The 20,877-nt window shown below is 42.0% G+C and overlaps 1 long non-coding RNA gene across 1 annotated transcript; it reads left to right on the top strand.

Moving 5' to 3' along the window:
- Nucleotides 1–1,243: 1,243 nt before the first annotated feature.
- Nucleotides 1,244–18,551, top strand: LOC113215364 (uncharacterized). Its single transcript, XR_003303903.2, has 2 exons — nt 1,244–2,178; nt 3,798–18,551. It is a non-coding gene; the product is annotated as an uncharacterized LOC113215364 (long non-coding RNA).
- The last annotated feature ends 2,326 nt before the right edge of the window (nt 18,552–20,877 follow it).

The following is a 20,877-nucleotide window of genomic DNA, read 5'->3' as shown; positions in this document are numbered from 1 at the left end:
TAAAGGTACCTCGGTAAAGTTCGAACTCTGCCCTTTCACGCGATACCACTCATGCGGTTGGTCAAAATATCAAACAGCTTCAAAAAGTGCGGAAAAGACATGCGTGTGCTCGACCGGCTGGCGCGCGGCCGGGGACGCGCATGGTGTGCGGCCTGAGCGCTCCGTTTCTACCCCCTGCCTTTGGGCTATTAATCTTGCCCATTTTATTGCATGTACCGGGATCCTGGGTTTGTGCAAGCAAAAATAGTTACTTCTAGTCACCTACAATGTACACTTCTCATGTGCGAACTGGCTGTGATTTAGATCGTAAATCGTGTTTCTATTAGGTACGTTTTAACTTTATCTGTGCTTCCTAAATGCTTGAGTCGGATGACAATTTTACGCTTAATTAGGCAACCCTAAGACAATTGCCTTTCCATTCTAGTCAGAAAAGTGAAATTTGTCATATTACGCACGTATTTGTCGAAGTGCACTTCTCTCTAAGTTTAGAAATCAGACTTGTCTTCTTTCAGTGCTCACTTCAGAAATATTTACGAAACGATCTACTATTTTTTATCATAGATATTTATAGTATGTTCATAGATTCTTTTAGCATGACTCAAAGAGAAATGTTGGTTGTGAGTGATATGAAAACATAAGGTTTCTCGTATCAAAAATGTACCTGCTATTCCATTATTTTATAGCAAATCCAGTTGACTGTTTGCTAATTAATAATAGTTGTTAATGCGTAGTATAGAGATGCTACGAAACAGATGCTGGTCATTATTTGTTGTTGCAATAAATTTTACTTGTTTTATAAATGCCTTATCTCTGAAAATTATCCCGATGAACGTCTTTAGCCCTTGGTAGTGGTGGTGGTGGTTGGTGGTGGTGGTTTTAGTGGCTACTCTGTAAATCTTGCTCTATAAATCTGTCTACTTTGCACTATCATGGGTGGAATACGTTCATCAAATTGATTTCAAAATGGTCTCATGTTCATTTTTAATCTTTACAAAATATTGCTGCTAGGAGTGTGTCGTAGCCTTGAGGATTGTTAACGCCGTGGTCGCCTGGCTTGCCAAAATGTTCGCAGTCCTTTTTGATTGCCAAATTTTGGCCGTCTTTTGGAGGCTGCCAATTTTTGTCCTCTTTGCTTCCCAAAAGTTGGCTGTCTTTCAAAAGGAGGCAAAAAATTGGCAGCCGCGTAAGTGTTCAAATTTCCAGTCAAACACTTTGCAATTACTAAAAATGACACAAACACCCGCAACTAATCTGCGCGGTGTTTAACACCTTCAAAGTGCTTGCCAGTTGAACACGTCATCGATCAGTGTGAGCACTGTAAAAACAATTAGTAAATTCAACACTCCAATCATACCTTTGTGGCATGTTTTGCAAATTGGAACTGATGAAATATTGCGTACAGTTTCAACCATATTTTTATGAGTGAGTCGTGCGCCAGGCTGTGTGTAGTCTCTCATGAGCAGCTGGAGGCGAGTAGACTGGCGGAGACTGGGCCATGGCCTGGGCTGACCTCTGCTAGTCCGTTCAGTAGGCGGAGCTGGCGGAGCTTCCAGAAGGCCTTATTGAGAGCAATGAAGAGGGGGTAGAGGAAGGTGAGGGGGTGGTCCGCAGTATCAGGCCAACGCCGCTGAGCGCCCGACAGGCTTTGTGCCCCTGGCGCCGCCTGGCTACGCCTGGCGCACCCCCGGGTGTGCGCATGCGCGGCGACCGTGGCGGCCTCTGCCGCCCTGCGTACAGCGGCGAGCTCCTGTGGGGGACCCTGTGGGGGACCCTGTGGGGGACCCCCTCTGCCCCTGGCGCGGCTCACGGCCTGGGTTGGCCCACCCTGATCAATGGATCAATACCGTTAGCGCCTCGGACGGGTAAACACCTCCCGAATCCTTCCGAGTCGAGCCGAAGCGACCCGAGGTGAGCCGAAGGAAGCCCGAGTGAAGAGTGGAGCCTCGCCGAGCAAGCCCGAGCGAGGGTCGGCTCTGTGCAGGGCCTCGGTGGGGCCTGCGGCGCATGAAGGGCCTCCACTGCGGGGCGCGACGCGCTAGCGACGCCACGGCCCTGGGGGCCACCTTGTCACCACCTTGGCCTCGGCCTCATCGGGGACCTCATCAGAGACCTCTTTGATGGCCTCAACCACCATGGAGGCTCGCCGACGTGCTGCGCGCCCTCGGCTGGCCAGCGAGGGTGAGTCTTAATCCTTTTCCTTTATTCTTGCCTAATTAGAGACTATGGAGCCTTCAAAGACGCCTAATATCGAACTTTGCTTGGTGTCTTTGTGGCTGCCAAGGGTCATTGGCCTGTAGGTACGGGCATTGAGGTGTCTTGAAGGCGTCTTTGGGATCGTGGTTAGACTCTTGGAGCACAACTTCTCTTATACGAGGAAATGCTTTGTAATATCGACGAATGACTGGGACTTTTAGAGAGGGGAAGGGGGACACGGGGGGCTGGTAGTGGTGGTGGTGGTTGGGGGCTTGCAGGTTCTACAGGGGTTCCTAAAATTCCGTTAGTACTTTTTTGTGAAAATGATAAAATTTAGGGCTGTCGTTTCGATGTGGTACTATAATGGACTACTGCAAATAAGTCGAAGTAATAAAAGAGTCCTTTCGAAATGTGGGTGCAAAGTGCGCTTGTGGTTGAAAACCTATGACTAGAAATACCATTTTCCGTTCGGATTTAAAAGTAAATTTAAAGTTTGATTGCGCAGACCCACAAAGACGCGGATTCTTTACTTTGGGGGACGTCCGTTGGACGTTATTTTCAACTTTGTACAACCCTGCTACAATTCATGTAACGAATGCAACGCTAATGTCAGTGTGAAGAGGGTGTTTCAAACATTTTCAGTACTGTAAATGATGAGGGAGGATAAAATTCTTGAAGGGGGAAAAATGAGAGCGGGGATAGAGAGGGGTAGGGGGCAACAGCGATCGAGCGAGAGCGCTCGTGGTGGGGGAAGTTCTGCGGCTCAGCCCTGCGGAGCACCCCGGGGGGCTCGGTTGGGGAGGAGCTCTCGGGTCGTTGCGGTGGGGTGTGGGGGTGGGTGGGAAAAGGGGAGGGGGATCTCTAGCGCAGTGGAGGCTACGGAGGGGTCACAATTGGGCTCCAGAGGCCAGTCCGACAAAGAACTGGCGGGACGTGACACCGAAGCTACACTTGATGAATGGAGAGGGAACAAATGTGTTTTGGAGATAATTCAAAAAAGATCAAAGACTGTCTTAAATTAAACAGCACGTGTCATACGTTACTCATTTCATTCCCATGTTTAATTTTTACAAACCTTATTAAGATCATGCTTTTACACGGCATACACAGTAACTAGGTGCATTTTTTAAATTCAAGTTTATTTTCAGTCATCGTATTTCAGTCATCACATTTTTAGCACACATTTCTGCGCTGATTTCAACACTTTTGTGCATTCATCTGCGAAATCATGCATTTTCGCCCTCAAATTTGTCCTAAACGAAGCGTAATTTTTTTAAAAAAGTGTGCATCTTGCACCTTAACATACAAGTAAATTTAACGTGTATAGTCTAATTGACTTTCACAATTTCTAGAATTATCGGTCATTATATCCTAATATCTTAATTATATATACTTCAACACTAGTCTTAAACGTTGCACTAAACTTTAAAGGAAAAACAACTTAAGTTAACCCAACCAAATATTAATTGTCAGAACTCACGTGTTAGGTCCATAGCCAGGGACCCGTAACTGAACAAAGTTTTCGCTACTTCGTTGCACACTTAGTTCATCAGTGTACTTATCAGTGCATACCAGTAAGAAGCTTTTTGTCTTTTTTTCTCCAGGTGGCCGGAGGACCGCGTTGCCTCTCTAGCGCGCCCTGACAACCGCCCTGGCAGACACACAACCATCACCATCATAAAACAACTCAACTAAACCAAGCAATAGCAGTAACCCACGCTTCTTGCCATATCGTGAGTTGTTGTTCTAATTGATAGTTACCCTCCTTCGTGGACCAGGTACGGTCCGCGCCATCAGAAGCAATTCAAGTGGATGTCACCAAACTTCGGTCATTTTGTCTTACTTGATGTCTCTCGGGATACTATTCGCATGCCACCGTCAGAAATGTGAAAATAGACGAGTTACTCCGAGCGTCGTAGATTGTGTGCGTGCCCCGTGTATGACACTTGTCACCTGATTTACGTACAAAGTTTAAGTTTGCGATGTCACAGCTGATTTATACAATTTAGGCTGTGCCTTCTTATTTTCCTTGTTTTCATTGCGAAATTCTCGATAGTGTCTGATAATCGCAGCCTTCCGATCTTCACTCATCACTGAGGGAACAGAAATGTGATGTTTCAAGTACTATTAGTTCTTGCTACCTGTAAGTTTTGTTTAATCAAACATGACTCATAATTTTCTGACAATTCTTCATTCTTAGGGAAGGCGTTACCTAACTTCACTGGCAATTTATTTCATTCATCTGTACGACTATGTTGTTTTCGTCAATGATCTTAATAACACAATATTATACTAATTTCCTGTTAAACTATTATTATCTCATCAGTATGCATCGTGGAGCCAGTTGATAATTGCTGCCCAAAGTGCTGTCGAAAAATTTCTTGTAATACTTTTCACATCACTTTGGGCTAAAACAAATAAACCCGTTAATGTTAAGCACCTATTCATTACATTCCTGCGGAAATTCTAAATGTGTCTACAAACAAAATGTTCCTTTGGTATGTTTTAGTTAATTTGGCAATTATCATACATGTGCGACTTGGCTGCATAAAACTTAACTGTATGCATTATATTGAAAATAATTGATACGTGAGGCAGAAAAACAATGTGTTCAAAAATACAGGTACTAAATGTAGTAAGCTATCTCTGTAAAGTAAGTGAATGTTTTGACATATTCTAAACTATCTTTACCTTGTAAGTTGTACTACGGTTAGTTCGGTGCTGCTCTGACTTTCCATGGTTTGTTAGCGTAGTGTGTCTGATGACTTCATAAGTACAGTAGTCACTCAGAGATTTGCCGCCAATAGTGCAGTTTCGGCGCTATGGGGCAACTCTGGATGAAGTTCCCTCCACCGACCTCAGAGAGAGAGAGATAGAGAAAGAGAGAGCTGGTCGCGGAGTGAGGAGGGGAAAAGGTGGCGGCCTGGTGCTAACTGCGCGCGAACTAATAAGGTGACGGGGCTGAGTGGCGAAGATGGCAAGAAATGGTGGTGTGCGACAACCTTCGAAAGCGGCTACAGTTGTCTTAAATCAGCTTGGAGAAGTTTCTTGAACCGTAATCCAATTGAAAAAATTGGAAGCCCGGCACCATGGATATATGTTAGTATCTCGTAAGGATCGATTAGTCAGATTTCTGTTCATCTTGTGTACTCGTGTGTCCTAGACCTGTCCTTTTTTGTAGTGCATAATTACAAAGTACGTGTGCGTTCTGATAAAAACCAAATTTTGGCACACTACCGGTAGTTTGAGTGCATAATATTTATTTTGAAGTATTTTACTCGAAACGTTTTCAGGGTATGCGCCAATAGGCCGTAGCAAAATATAAGGAGATGGTTTTAATTTACAACAATTCGCTAAAATATATTTGTCTACCAGGCCCGTCGTCTTTCGACCGAAATTTCAGATGATAATATTGTGAACGCAATAGTTTTCTGCTATGGATGTGAAACACAATTTCAAAATGAACCAATCCAGTCCGAGCATATTGTTAACAAGGAAATAATGGTTTCATTCATTGTACGCCTAAAGACGCTACCTTACATAAAAAAAATACCAACTTTCTGTACTTGATAACTACGATACTTTGATTGTGATACCACAAAGTTCAAATTTGAAAGAATTGCTTTTAGCTAAATGTATTTGTCAGTCACGAACGGCGGAAGTTGCGTTGCCGCGGACATTAGTGCAGTTCACTGAAATTTCTTTTTGGTAGCGATATCAACTTTTTGGTCTGTGGTAATTTTAATCTTGTTTTTAGTTTGAAAAGGTACTTGAAATACGGTTAACGTTGCTACGTGTAAATCTTAGATCATTTCTCTATGCCGGACCAATGAAAAACTCTTCGTACATGAGTTGAGATTGTAACAGTCTTTAAAACGTAAAAAAAAAAAACAAGTCAAAGTAGGGAGCATGACACTTATTAGAAAAGGCTGTTTTTTTTACGCCAGTACACCGTTACGGTGTGGCCACAGCCTACAGCTCTAGTCACAGCTGTTTTCTTGTCACTATCGTGGCCAAAAACAACCACTTTTTTGTGCTCCATTTTGCTTAACGTTAAAAGACCAAGATTATTCTGTTACATACTACTACTCTAACGGCCTAGAAGTGCTTGCGAGGCAATCAATGAAAATTGACGGAACATGTAATGTTGGTAAATTGATAAATAGAGGTAGTTATTTTAACAAAATAATGACGTTTTGCACGTGACAGTTGCAAATGTTATCACATTTTGGCAAATTTAACATTTTGCTACGTGTTAGCGCAACGGAGTTCTTTGACGGTACTTTTATCTATTCTGCCTATGCGCCTAAGCCGCAGAGCAAAATAAGCGTTCCCAAATCGGGTGACATTGATTCGCACGTTTTAGAATATATTATTCGTGGCTCCAAAGTTTCTGTATCATAAAAGAAGTGTTTCCTTGATGTCAATCTTAAACATATTCGTCGTTTCAATGTTGTTACAATAGTTCCATTGTGCTGGTATTGCATTTAATAAGTCTTGAACCGTTTAGTACTATACAGTGAAATTATGTTACTTAATATCTATTTTAATACGACTCCTATCCTTTCAAAAAATTTTCTTATATTTCCTGCCTCTAACGACATTTTCCTGGCGATTGTGTCCTTCGATTCTTTCTTTCTTTCGAAAAGCGGAGTCTAAGTACAGGTTAGGATACAATGTCTTGTAATCGTGTTTAAAATTTTTGCATCGTCAGGCGTGGATCCAGGTGATCTTTTGGTGAGGGACAGAGGGCAACCACAATATTTGCCCTAAATAAACACATTCAGTGCGGTGCTGCTTACGCGTCATAGAAACCAGTACAGTGTGGCCATATCGTGGCCGTGCCGCACTGTGGGTGTCGAGGTACTGTGCAAATATGCACACTCAAGGTTTTAAGGTCCAAAATGAAAGCCCATATGCTTCTGCCTGAATTAATCGCGTTGGATCCGCGCCCGCTAGTTGTCTCTAATGTGAGACCTTCAAAATTGAAGGACAATGAAATATATCCCTGTTTGGGCTGCTTCCCATGATATCGTGCAGTAAATTTTGCAGGCATAGAGCTTTTAAGAATGTAACCCTGCATTGTGTGATACTTGCTGAGCTGTGATTGCAACGATATAATTGTATAAATATTTATTTCTGGTCTAAAAGAAGCATTCTTTCTATAAATTACAAGATTATTATTTTGCCTAAGGCTACATTGTGTTAAGATTCAATCTATGCTCATCAATTTGTTTAACTACCCTAATATTTATGTCTATGTTTTACTAAAGTCCACCAGTTTAATTTAGAGAATGTATGCCCCGTTGAGCGATTGACAAACTTCTCTTTTGTTCAGGATTGAACATTCAGACACCACTTTACATTACAAAATGCAGAAAATAACGCGTGTTCGAATGAATGAAAGCAAATGTTAGTATAGGTGTATCTAAAGCTCACTTTTAGTGTTTGTGTGCGAGTGGTGAGTGTACGTATGTGTGTCCGGGAGGGACTAGGGTCTAAGGACGTCGAACAGTTTTCTTCGTTTCAAATAACTACTGGGATTCATATCTCAATTGCCACACTAAAGTCGTTTTAAATCCCCAGTATCTAGTTTGTCCGTGGTGATCGAAAGCACGTACTACTTGTGATTTTGGTCGTAAGTTTAAGTAAATGGTCCCGACTTACTTTTTACTAGCGGGTCACTGTGCCGTCAGATAGTATCGTAGACTCGTCCTTTGGAGGTGTTACCCCTCCCCCCCCCCTCCGCCTAGGGCGGGACATTCTGGCCAGCCCTCGACGCTCAGCCATCATGGGCCGGCTGGCTAGGGTGCTGGAGATGTTGAAAAGAGATGTCGATGTAAATGGATGGTTCGCCTTGTACTACTGGTGGGAGATGCCGCCCGTCTCCGACGCCTTCAAAGTGCTCAGGCGTTTCGTCTGTGGCTTTCGGCTCTATCATTGAGTTTACTGGCTGTAGCCTGCGTGCTGGTGTCACGAGCCGCCCGGTCGATTTGGGGGCCACGTAGCCGGGACCCCTGGTATAAGTTATTGATCCTTGTGGAATTGTAAGAAAATATATCTTCATTATAAGCAATTAGACGCCTTTCTGTAAAATTTCGAATTTCATTCTGATAACAAATGACGTGTTAAAGAAAACATGCATTATGCGATATATGTTGTAGTATGTATCAGGGTAACCTGTTGATACTAAGTATATTCCGTAAGGTTTGCCTTAGTTGTAATGAGTTTCCAAGACTTCGATCTCGTTAGCTTATTGAAGGGCCATTGTATGGCGAGGAGTTAAAGGGACTGATCATAAAAACCTTGCGGATAGGACCTTAAAAGCAGGTCCTAGCGGTGCATTTATGGCAGAAAAGGTCCAATCTAGTGACACTTAAACTCTTTACACCAAAGGAGGACAGTCATCTAAGAGTCATTGATGCCGATATCATCATGTTTCGGGTGAAATTGCGACTGATAGGCACGTCGTGACAGTGTTCTCCATGGTTTGGGGTTGTCTTCCTTTTCTTCGTAATATTTTGGATAACTTGCACGAATTTTATCACTGGCAGCTGGTGAAAGGAAGTACCCGGCGTATAGAATATAATTTACTTAAAAAGTAGGTTATGTACTGTGCCTATGAGTAATTTTCGTCAAATAAAAAGTTTTCAGCGGTGATAGTTACCATAGTTACCCTAGAGGTTTAAATATATCAAGAATCGCATAGTTACCATAATAATAGTTGGGAAAAGTGTACTTCCTCCTATAGTTGGACACAGGCTGGGGTGCGTCTTCTATTAAATCGCATCAGCCTAATTTGACCATATTCTATGAAAAAGTCTTTTACGATAGGGTAGTGGTTCAATGTAAAGTTACGGAAAGTTTGACTATCTGCACTCCTTCAACTCATTATGTCACTATCGCTACCCCAAAATTCGTTCAGCAAGGCTAAGAATGAAAAGTAAATATCACACTAATATTTCAAAATATCTTATTGTGCTTAAAAGAATAAAACCGTTTTAATCCTACTCAAACAACCATACTTTCAAACTTCAAATTATTGCTAAGCACCTGGTAGATAAAACATGCAAAATTTGGCATATTAAAGTCTTAAACTGTTCTGATGGAACACTTTTCTATCCTGCTCAAATTATACAATTCTATTTACTATTTTTATTCTCTTTGTGCGCTCCATTACTACTATGATAGCAAACATTTAAAACTGTTCTAATGATCATTTGTCATCAATTCTTCGTTAAAATTTTAAATGTTGTCATCATCAAACTTTTTAAAGACGACTTTTTTTCGTAAACATTCATAACTGCAACAGCAGAGCGTCACTGATATTCTTCGCCGTGTCCCTTCATTTTACAATGTAATTTCGAATCAGGGGGCGACTCATGAAAACAGCAGTGACGCTAAAGTGGTGCTTTGGCCACCAATATATGAGAATTGTAAATTATGTAATTCGCGTAAGAAGGCCTTTTACTTCAAACATTGTGACACATTTCTCCTTAAAAATTTCCCAGAGCCGTGCTCAAACCGAAGCGTACCCTGGTGTCCTAAGATTAATGATACTCTCGTGGTGATACTTGACTAAAAAATCTTTGGTGCGTGCGTGCGTAGGTCAAATCTAAAATATGTTCTTAGAATCAGGTAGTACCCTGACATGTAAATTATTGCTCATTATTGGCAAGCCTTATTCTCATTGTTAAGTCTGTTGCGAAACGATTATGCCTAGGGCTTCCGAAAAAGCTCGCAACTTTCTCGACATTATTATAAAGCCTTTTTCATAGTTAAATGACATCATAAAATCCCTAAAAAATGTAAGTTTTCTGTGGTCACCAGCATTTACTGTTGTCAAAACAGCCACTTAAGGCCCGCACATAAGTTTCCCTCTTTAAAAAAATGATCCTATGACGTACTATTATTATGAACACTTTGTGTATATTAAATGTGTGATCGCTTTAGATACGTTTAAATCTTTGCACTTGTTGGTTTTAACGATTTCAACATTTTAAAAGGAACCTCTAAACTCTATGAAAGGATTTTTAGTCTCTCTTTTATGACTATTTTTGACTCTGTGTGTTTAGATTTTGTGGTGTTGTGAATTTTCGTAGCTGAGCTTTCGTATAATATTCCATGAAATTCGTGTTTTTCCGCTCTAGAAACAAATTTTCGAAGATTGTCGCCTAGCTTTACGCCATATTCACGTTTAGATTCGATGTTAAATGGTTATTAAATACTTCCTTTGAGATTTGTTGGGTTACAACTCGTCAAATGTTACCTTTTCAGTATTTTTTAGGTCCCTTGAGACAATTACTATATTCCCTTGGAGTAAGGAGGCGGCGAGAGTCGTCATTTTTGAGGGCTTTGCTCCCATTAGGATATTGACACCTTGCTGCAGTGTTACTTTTAGCATTGTGTTTTGTTTTGGATCAGTTTCATATTGCGTTTGGGGTGAACTCCGGGTAAATTGAATAACAGGATCGTTCCATATATTTGTAGCATGCTCTGCTTATTTTGTTCAATAACGTCATAGTTCTCACCTTGATCTCTTTTTCATTCTATTCGTCCATTTTCCACTTTTTTCCTAACATTTGTCCTACGCCTTAACTAGAGTACATTGGGTAATCTATTTTAATGCGTCTTTTACCATTTTCCTTCAATGTTGCATCTTTTTACTCTAACTTTCTATGTCCTAAAACTTAATACCAATTGCGTATTGCGCACTATTTTGTTGCATTTAGCGACTATGACCATTTGATATATTTTTCAAATTTAACATTCCTTTAGAAACATCTTTTACAAATTTTAGCGTTTTGGCGTGTCGCGTGTCGCATTTTTAACTAGTGTAGATGGCTTTTTGCTACAAGTCATAATCTGTTTTTATAATTACCTAGCAGCCTTTTTTGTCCATCCTCTTAATTTATTTCAATCTCGCTTGTGTTTCCTACCTTTTTCATCTTAAATTGTCCTCTTGGTTTTTACCCTTGTAAATCATGGCTGGTAATTTTACTGTGTGAAAATGTTTTGCCCAAGTACATATACTTTGTTCAAACTGTTTGTGACTATGGCTTCTCCTCCCAAAAACGTTTTTGTTTCTCATGACCTAAGTAAATGCGTCTAGCTGACAAAGTGTGTGCACTAAAACCCTGACCAATATGTGACTGTCAGTGACCAATCAGTAGCAGGAATGGACCAAACTCCTTCCTTCAAACGCCTTCCATTGGAGTTGATATGAGGTGAACAAATTGTTGGTAGCTTCCTCGCATTGCCACCTGTCGTAGAGCTGCATTAATGAATAAATGACAAGCAATCCATTAACGATTGTGGCCTGCTCTGATTATCAACTCGTTAAAATAAAGGACCAAAGTGATGGAATCTATCTTAAATGGGAGTTACGGGGGACTACGACCGCTTAAATGAAAAAATTATGAAGGTCAATTAAGTCATAAACTATAAATACTTGACCAACTCTTAAATAATGGATGTAATTTTAGAAAATACTGTGGGTACTCATTTTCATACATATGTTTATCAGTTTTATACAGACCCTTGATGAACTCCCATATCTCTATTCATTACATGATATTGCATTTTAAATTCTTTCTTCTGCACCTTTATTGCTCTTTCTGATTTTTCGATCTATTTGAGGTACTCGTTTTAATATTTCTGCTTACACTGATATATACTTTCTGTGTTTGTTGTGTCCCATCACTTTTCAGATTGTTTTGTGATTTAATATTTTACTTTTGTATGTGTGTGTGTGTGTGTGTGTGTCATTCCTCCTCTTTTACCCTTCTCTAGGTATTCGTGCTTTTGACGTATCGTGTAGTTGTTTAAATTTCTGAGTGTTTTTGAAGTTACGAATCGTTAGCCCTTAGCCATTCAATTGTTTTGGGGCAGAGTAGGACGGGTGACCGAGTTCTCGGAAACATACCAGTTCAATATCAGAGCCACCAACACCATTCCAAGTAATTAAATAGATGAATCCTACGGACAATAATATAGAGTAAGGAAGAAGTCAGTGTTTGCTGCTCAGCATTATAAACGACAATACATAAAATGTGAAATCAATTCAGGTAACCCTTCCTTACTCAAAACCAAAACAGAATATTGTTTTCAATTTGTCTAACCTTCGTTTAGGATACATAGAGAGACTACAAATCCTTATCCACCTTTCTGCCTTATCGGTAGCGTTTTCGTATTATAGTTGATAATTATGTTAGCAGGCAATTCGGACTGCTCACATAGTTACCCTTTTTGTATTTGAAATGCTTCCCCCTCAAAACGCAGTGACTTCGACGCTATGCAAACACTTTTTTGTATTATTTAAACTCGTCCGAAATTTTTACGATTACTCGTCTCAATGTTTGTAACAGAGAAACGCAAAGGAACTCCTCCGTCTATCTGGCAGCAACTGTTCTGTTTCGAACAATCGAAGCGCCCAGCAACTTGACTTGTGCAAGCGGGGTTTGCATCGTTGTCAAACCATGCTGTCACTGTTAAAAACATTGTTGTCAATTAACAACGAAAGTCATTCAGTTAAGTTTGTTAGCAACACATGTTGTTTTTTACAATACATGTTTTTGAAAAAAAAAAAAAAAAAAAAAACATTGATAAAAATCTCAGAAACGAAGTTTCTGACCCAAAATAGTCACTTTTGTCTGGAATAAAATCTTTTCAAGGTGTTGCTAACAAAATGACCCACACGTTTCCTGTACATTTACAGCAAAGTAGTGAAAAGTAGTTTCTGTTGTGGGTCAAATAGCACATGTTTCGCGAAGGGTCAAATGAAAACATTTGTTGTTAGTAGCAGCTGTATTGTTTCCAAAATCATTTTTGTACAAAACTGTTTTACACAGTGTGCGAAATCTAGTCGCACTTTCCATGCATGGAATTTCTTTCGAGACACAGGTGCCAGTCAGTAAAGAAATACCAATTTTCCGCTTCCCTACGTTCAAACTGCCCCCCCCCCCTCTACCGCTCCCGGAGGAGAATTGCACCATGAAATCGGTATCGATTGCGAGCCCCAGCTGATGGGTACCGAGCAGGAGCCGTGTTAGACACAGGCTGCTCTTGGAGTACGAGAGGAGGGTAGCGCCGGCGCGTAGTGCGCTATGAGTGACGATCGCGGGAGTTCAGTGAAGAACGGTGCCGTTTTGGCTCGGGAGCTGATCTACGATCGCGGGAGCTCAAACTTGTTCGGTTAACGATCGAACTGAAGTAGTCTCAGAGAGGTGCTCTCTGACTGGGTCCTTAAGATGGGCCACGTGAGGAGGCGGGAAAGAGGTGACCTTGACGATGTAGCTTCTTCGCGTTCTCTGTTCCAATATGAGAGCTGTTATGCGGCGATCTGGCAGGAGTCATGGTAAGGACTGGCGATGGCTTAGGTATTTGCCTTACTTAGTCCTCAAATTTCTCAGTTATTTTAAGTGGTTCTCATCCATAGAGATTTTGTGCGATTCCATTAGTTTCGAAATGCCTTCGTCGCTGGCTGCGAGCGCGGGAGTTCGATGAGCACGCAAGGTGTAGTCGAGCATCAATCGCAGGAGCCTGCCGAGCACTGACTAGCGACGATCGCGGGAGTCCGATACAGTTTCGGGCAACGATCGCGGGAGCTTGTCTCGAGTGTCTAGAGGGTATTTTGTAAATCTCACTAATCTTTTCCAAATGTTTCAAACGCTGTGTCATCGTTATCGTGATACGCTTAACGTTTGGAACACGCGGCGACCATAACAGTTAAGGAATTGTAAGAAGTAAAAAGGGAAAAAAATATCAATGCTAAATTTTGAAATCTATTATAATGACTAACTTTTCCTTCTTGGGTAATATTAAAAAAATAATTCCTGGCAGTATAACTAACTGAGAGTTCTGACTCGATATTCGTCGGTCAGCACTCTAATCTTTATCGCACACCTTTGTGCTGTAGCGGTGCGTGGAAAAGTGACGGGTGATGTGAAGCTCAAAATTTGTATTTCCTCTAACGGTGCCCGTTGAGCATCTGCGTATTCGCGTGTTTCAACGTCAGACAAAAGAGGCAGTGTCACTAATGAGCTTCACATATCGAAGCAGCAGTGCTGTTGCCTGTCACGCCATGCTCGCTTCACATGGAAATAAAAGCCATAAATCGTGCCTTCTCTAAGTTTGCTCTCGAAGACTGTTGCCCATTGCTATATGCTATGCATTGAAACCCGAAACCCCGTTACGTCTCGTTGAAGGGAAGGTGCTCTGCTAATGATTTAAACAAACTTTTTGTCTGTTTGGAAAAGTGTTATTTTCCTTTCCGTACGGGTAAACGTGTAGAGTTTCTGCATTCAAATTGCGTCAAACAAAAGAAAATTTAAATTTGTTTTTTTTTTTCACATTAGTATTTTTGAATGGCAATCTTCTAAGGCAAACTTAGGGGCACAGAAGATTTGCATGGATTGCGAATCAAAAAATATGTTTTGCAATACAAAACAAGATCAGGCTATGAGTTGCATTCGACGTATCGGTCTCTTAGTAAAATTGAAATAGTCGCCGTAAAAGGTGCAAATATTTCTTCTTTTTGAAATTATTAATAAACTTTAAGACTTATTGCTGGTTTCACCTTTTTAAATAAAAAATGATTGATAGAGCTTCTTATACTTACAAAATATGACCTTGGTGTGTTTTAAATCCTTTTTTAAATACGTGGCGCTAGCACGTTAACTGAAATTTCGCTGCTTTTCCTCTTTACTAAAGAGAATCGGTTTTCAGGATATTTACTTGTGCGAAGCTGATTGCTTTTTATGTTTTATAATTCACCAACGCTGCTTGGAAAAAAATTACACGCGGTGCTCTCGTGTTCCCTCGTCACACTATGTCTAAAAGCTCATGCTTTGAGATGTATTGAAACGGAGAGAACAGGTGCACCGGTGCTAACGCTGATGATTTCTAAGGGTTCATGGAGGTGCAATAGAGCGTTGCAATCGCTAGCACGGATCAAGCTGTACGAGTGTTGGTGTAATTGACTTTGAGGGGCTACCGCAAAAGATGAATTAAGAGAACGGCCCATTAGTATTCCCGAAACTTAATTGCGATTGGGGCTGGTCTACTCTCTGACTGTGGGACACCTTGGCGCCTGACGGTGGGGGCTTGTGTCTATTTTGACTTGGGGCGTAATATTCACTCTCTTCACTAGCAAAAGAGTTGAGGAGTTGTTGCTTCACACCACACTTTTGTCTGACCAGAAGCGCAACTCCTCAAAGTTTTATCGAAGTTCCTATCAAAGAGCCTCTTTCGCTGCCCTGACACCTCTGCTATTCTTGCTGAGGGTCGACCTCGGATTTACTGCCGAAGAGTCTCCTCTCTGGATTGACCTCAGGGGTCACCTTGTACCGTCTCCATCGCCATGACCTCGAGAGAGTGTTTGCGGTACAGTCTCCCGTGCGCTGCGGGTAGACATCGGGGGATTGAGTTCTCCGTATTGTCTCCCCCGCCCTACGGATGGACCTCAGCGGCTACAGACCCCCTGAAGAGTCTCCCCTGCCCTGGGGATAGACCTCGGGGGCTGCACTCCCCCGAAGAGTCTCCCTTTCCCTGTGGATTGACCTCGGGGGCTGCGCCCCCCCGAAGAGTCTCCCCAGCCCTGTAGACGGACCTGAAGGACTGAAAGGCCTCTCAGGAGTCTCCCCTACCCTGTGAGTAGACCTCAGGAAGTAGAAACCTCCCGAGGAGACTCCTATCTGGATTGACCTCGGGAAACGCCCCGAAGAGTCTCCTCCTGTGCCCTGTCGATATGCCACGGTGCAAGATAAGTCCCTGAAGAGTCTCCGTGATGGATTGACCTCAGGGACGGTAGGGTGTTTGAAGTTTTGGATTGACCTCGGGGGCTTCAAAGAAGCCCCCGAAGAGTCTCCATGTGGATTGACCTCAGAGGTTTATTGGACCTTTGAAGAGTCTCCCTTGGAAGTTGACATTAAGAGCCTTCAAGGCATTCTTGTCTTCTCCACTTGAACAGGGACTGGGCTTTAGGGCAAGTCGCTGCAGTTCGGTACAGTTCATCTGCGGCCATGGCTTAAAGCGACGAGTTGTCCGTCAGAAAGTGAGTCAGGTACAGCCTTGACGAATTTAAGCGTAGTTCTGAATTCGTAGAAGGGTATATACAACCAATAGTGTGACAATATCGTCCACAAGAAACCATCTGCATTTAGATCAGATATTGACAGAAGATTGTCAAGTGGCAAATATTTTAAGTTCCTCAATAACGAAAATTTTCGATATATCTCTGAGATCTTTGCGATTATTGAATACTTGAAATTTTTCTTGTAGGCCCGGCGTATGTATGTGCAAATTGCGTGCAATCCCATCCTCCTGTGAGCAGAGCTTGACTTCAGGAGACATTGTTTTCCCTTTTCTAGCCTATTTCCTACAGGCGATCCCCCCTCCCACCCCGCTTTCTCCTCTCCCTTTCCTATTGCATGTGACGTGTTACTCAAAATTTCCTTTTCCGATTGGCAAGTGCATATTCCATAGGCAGACTGCCTGTCTCCTCTTTTCTTCCCCGCGTATTTTCTTTCCCATTACTTCACACTATTTTCTCTCTGTTTATGAGGTCAAGCAATCGACAAACGTTTTACGAAACAGGAATGCAACAGTTACTATGAGAGCGAACTTCCGTTACAGATCGATAGTAAAGTTTACTGAGCATTAGTGCTTTTCTCAGCCAACACCCAACAGTTTTAGTGAACTGTGTACTTACACCCTATCAAAACCATGTGTGACCAGGTTTAAATTTTGGAGTTTCTTCGTTTTAAAAACATGAACACTATGTGTTCATGTACCGACTACTGTTGTTTTGACAGTTTCTTTGTATGTTTCATTCTTAAAAAATTATGACCTCAGTATATCCAAATTGAGCGTTCTATTTTAGTTCCTACACGCATGAATGAGTAGGGCTAAAAGTCTCGACATGGTATCCATATTTTTCATTTTTTTTAAATGGCATATCTTGAACTTAGAGACACGCTTAGAGACACGCAGTATTGCAAGACTCTCGACAATGGTATGTGCAACCCAGTTACTCAATATTTTTCATCTTTATTTTATATGCCTTATTTTACGACGAGTACTATCCTTATCTGTCTGGGGAAATAATTTTTCTCACAGAAATATTACCCATCTTACATTCTAATTGATTGTAGGAACCCTGGACGCACTGTAATGGGCATTTCCAAGACCACCAGGAAACTTTTAAAAGCCCGCTAAACTCTCGAAAATAAAAAGCTCACGTGTGATTGCCGTGCATGTCTCTATGATTGAGTAGATGTGTGTACCAAAGGAGGGACGCTCTGTTTAGTGTAATATCTGAAATGTGAGCCGCTTCGATCAACTCTGTAATAGTACTTGACTTTACATTTATTTTTATCAATACGAGAATTCCTAGCTTCTGTATTTTGTATTGTTGGCCTCCTTTACAGTAGACGAACCTTTGTTCCAGATTCTTACAATATTCTAACTGTTGTACTTGTCATGTCTACTTACAATTTAGATTAAATTTGTTTTAAACATGAACAACTTGTAAGGTTCTTGAAAACGTGAGATCATTTGTTGTCTTTTTTTGTTAAATCGTTTCATGTGTCTAACTATAGATAATATTAATTTCGTGTGTACGTAATTTTCATTTGAAAATTAGTGTGTGGATATTCTAAAAAAAACAAAAAACGTTTTTGTAAAGCTATCTTAAAATTTAAATTCAGTCAATGTATGTCATCCATCGTTTTCAATGCTTTCCTTCAGACTGCCTTGGTGTTATTTTCTATCTCCCCCTCTGTGCCTTTTTGTGTGTTTTGTATGTTACAACAAAACGAGTAGTTTGGACTCAAATTGCAGCGCTTTGCCACCAACAAGTTGTGCGGTGCATATCAAATAAGAGAGCCCGGACAGTATTTTCTCTAGGTGTAGACTGTGTACATTTCTTTGTAGGCGTGTAAATTTAGACATGTGCCCCGTCGAATCAACCGAAAAAATGTTTTTGTTAGATAAAATTGAAAAATTAAAATATAAACGTTAAGTTTTTCAGGCTGATACAAGTTGCTGTTGATTTCAACGGTGTACATGCATTGTAAATTCAGTGTGACTTCATTTCCAGAACTGTCCACTCTTGAGACCTGCAAATGGTTTTTAAAGATGTACCCCATGCCAGAGCCGTTGCGTTATCTTGTTGTCTTCGGGAAATATATAAATGTTGCTAAAACTTTAAGCCAATTTCAAACTCTTGCCTGTTATTGTACGTTCTGCGGATCTGAGTGTGACTTTTACTTGTGTACAGAATCCCAAATGGTTATAGTGGAACCTATGTTATATCGGATTAAAAATAAAGAGTAAATAGTAATTACCAAATGATTGTATTTCGGAGCATCATTGATTCTTTACCCACTCAAACTTTCTTCACAAACATCATGCACAAACCATATAACTTAAAGAATCGTCCTTACTGTATCAGGTTCTTCCAGAATCTGCCAGGTTCAGCCAATATAAGGTATCGGGGTCGTTGGCTGGGGCTTTTTGATGCCACCCGACATTCCACATCGCAGTAATTTTCATTAACTTACCCTATGAGATACGCAGACAATTGTCGCTAATAATTTTAATCTGGTTAAAACGTCATATAGACGTCTATTGTACGTCTACTGAACGTAAACCATAGGCACCCAGGCAGGAATACGCAAAACTCGGCGTATCAAAGCCAAATTATTTCAGCCAAATTATTTTCAAAATCGACGAACACATATTTTTTTGGAAAGGGGAAAGCGAGCCGAACTTTCAGATTTTTAGTCGACTTTTTGACATTTCTCTTCGACGCCTGGCTCTCGAGAACACGGCGAGACAGTGCCCTGACATCAGTGCCTGTATAATGCTGGAGTGAAAATGAAGATGCCCCGAAGTTGGCGTTAGGCAAGCGGCCCAGGAAAGCTGTTTTCAAACGACGATGCTTCGGACGACGTTTGAGCGTCATTAGGATATCGGACGACATAAGAGCGTCACTAGAAGATCGGACGACGTAAGCTGTTACTTCGGACCTATATTGGAGCCATAGCGACCCGATTTCGCCAATAGAATAATAAAGTAAAACTGAAAAGGCCCTGCAATGGGCGATAAGCTAGAACACCAAAAAACCTAAGTTTAAACGACTTAAAGTAGGTCCATTAAAGAATTTGTTAAAATCTCAAATTTTTCGAAAATTGGTTCTAACTCTTTTTCTATTGAAGCCACGGCGCCCTGATTTCGCCTGTAGAATAAGAAAAGTAAATGTTAACAGACCCTCCAATGGGCGGTTAGCTGGCGCACCCAGAAACCGGCATTTGAACGACTCATAGTTGGTCTGTGGGTAAATTTGTTAGCATTTTTAATTTCTCAAAAACTATTTACCCCGCAGCATCACAGCTAGGATAGGCAGTTCATATTCCTGACCCCCCCCTTCCTGTACGTCCCAAAACCCAGCCAGAAAAAATTGAAAAAATAAAATTTAAAAAAATTCAAACGCTAACGCGTTAACGGCCCCCTTAGATTTTAACGTGAACACTAGCATGAACACATATATAATACTACAACGATTCATTACATTGGTAGTTACTGATTTTGAAGTAGTTTTACTAGAGTAATCTACAGCCGAAATCTGGACGCTGTAGCTCCCATAGGTCCAGAGCTAGGGCCGATTTACGTTGAAATTTCTGTCACGGAGCGGCCGAATGGGGGCACTTCTGGCTCTCCGGGCCGGAGGCACGCGCGCCCTGCCGTTTGACGCCATGCCTCTTACATCGGTGTGTGATGGCGGGTCTGCTGTGGGGTCTGGCCCTGACCGCCCAGGGAGACGGACGCCGGTGGCAGCTCCCGAGAGCAGCTGCGCGCGAAGCGAATGTGAGGTTATGTGATTGTTTTGATTCGCCTGTACGATGATTGAACGTGTGAACACCGTTACTCTGAATTTTGAGAAATATGTGCCTGCTTTGGAAGAGATTTGTGCGTTTCTTCTGAACGACGTGAAGCTGGAATTGGGCGGAATCATCTGCGTGCAGGAAGAACTTGGAAGCCTTCGAGTTCACGTCAAGCTTCGGAGCAAGTTGAGGTTGGAAGATTTTCTACCCGCTGTTCCATCAAAGTCGTTTGTGTCAAGCGACGGCTCCGAGCAGAGGGTGACGCTGACGAAGAATGGTGCAAGAATCAACTACGTTCTGATTCGAAACCTGCCAATTGAAGTTCCTCCGGGAGATGTCGAGAAGAAACTGAGTGAGTACGGTACTGTGCTTCGTCACGACTGGGAACTTTTCACTGATGGACCTTTTAAAGGAATTGGGAACGGGAACCGGAAATTGCATATGCTCGTCAAGTCTCCGATCCCAAGCTACCTCAAAATCTGTGGCCAAGATGCGTTAATCCAGTACCATGGCCAGCCCAAGACCTGTCAGATTTGTGGGGGTACGACGCATCTGCGCGCCGCCTGCGCCGAGCGCCGCGGCAAGGTGTCGATCGCGGACGCAGCCCTCAGCCGGCCGAAGCCGAGTGACGTCATCGCTGCAAGCGCGCCAAACCCTGGCGACGCTCAACGGCCGCCAGCAGACGACGCGTCGAGCGGCAGCAGCACCCAACAACAACATGGCGGCACGGCAGCACGGCAGGCAGCGGGGGGGAGAGGAGAAGACAAGCGGACGACGAGGAAAGAGACAAGAAATAAAG

This window comes from Frankliniella occidentalis, unplaced genomic scaffold, assembly GCF_000697945.3.
Source record: "Frankliniella occidentalis isolate FOCC.00 unplaced genomic scaffold, Focc_3.1 Scaffold301, whole genome shotgun sequence".
Taxonomy (NCBI): Eukaryota; Metazoa; Arthropoda; class Insecta; order Thysanoptera; family Thripidae; genus Frankliniella; species Frankliniella occidentalis.
Note: the sequence above shows the minus strand (reverse complement) of the source record. Positions and strands in the feature narration are given on the sequence as shown.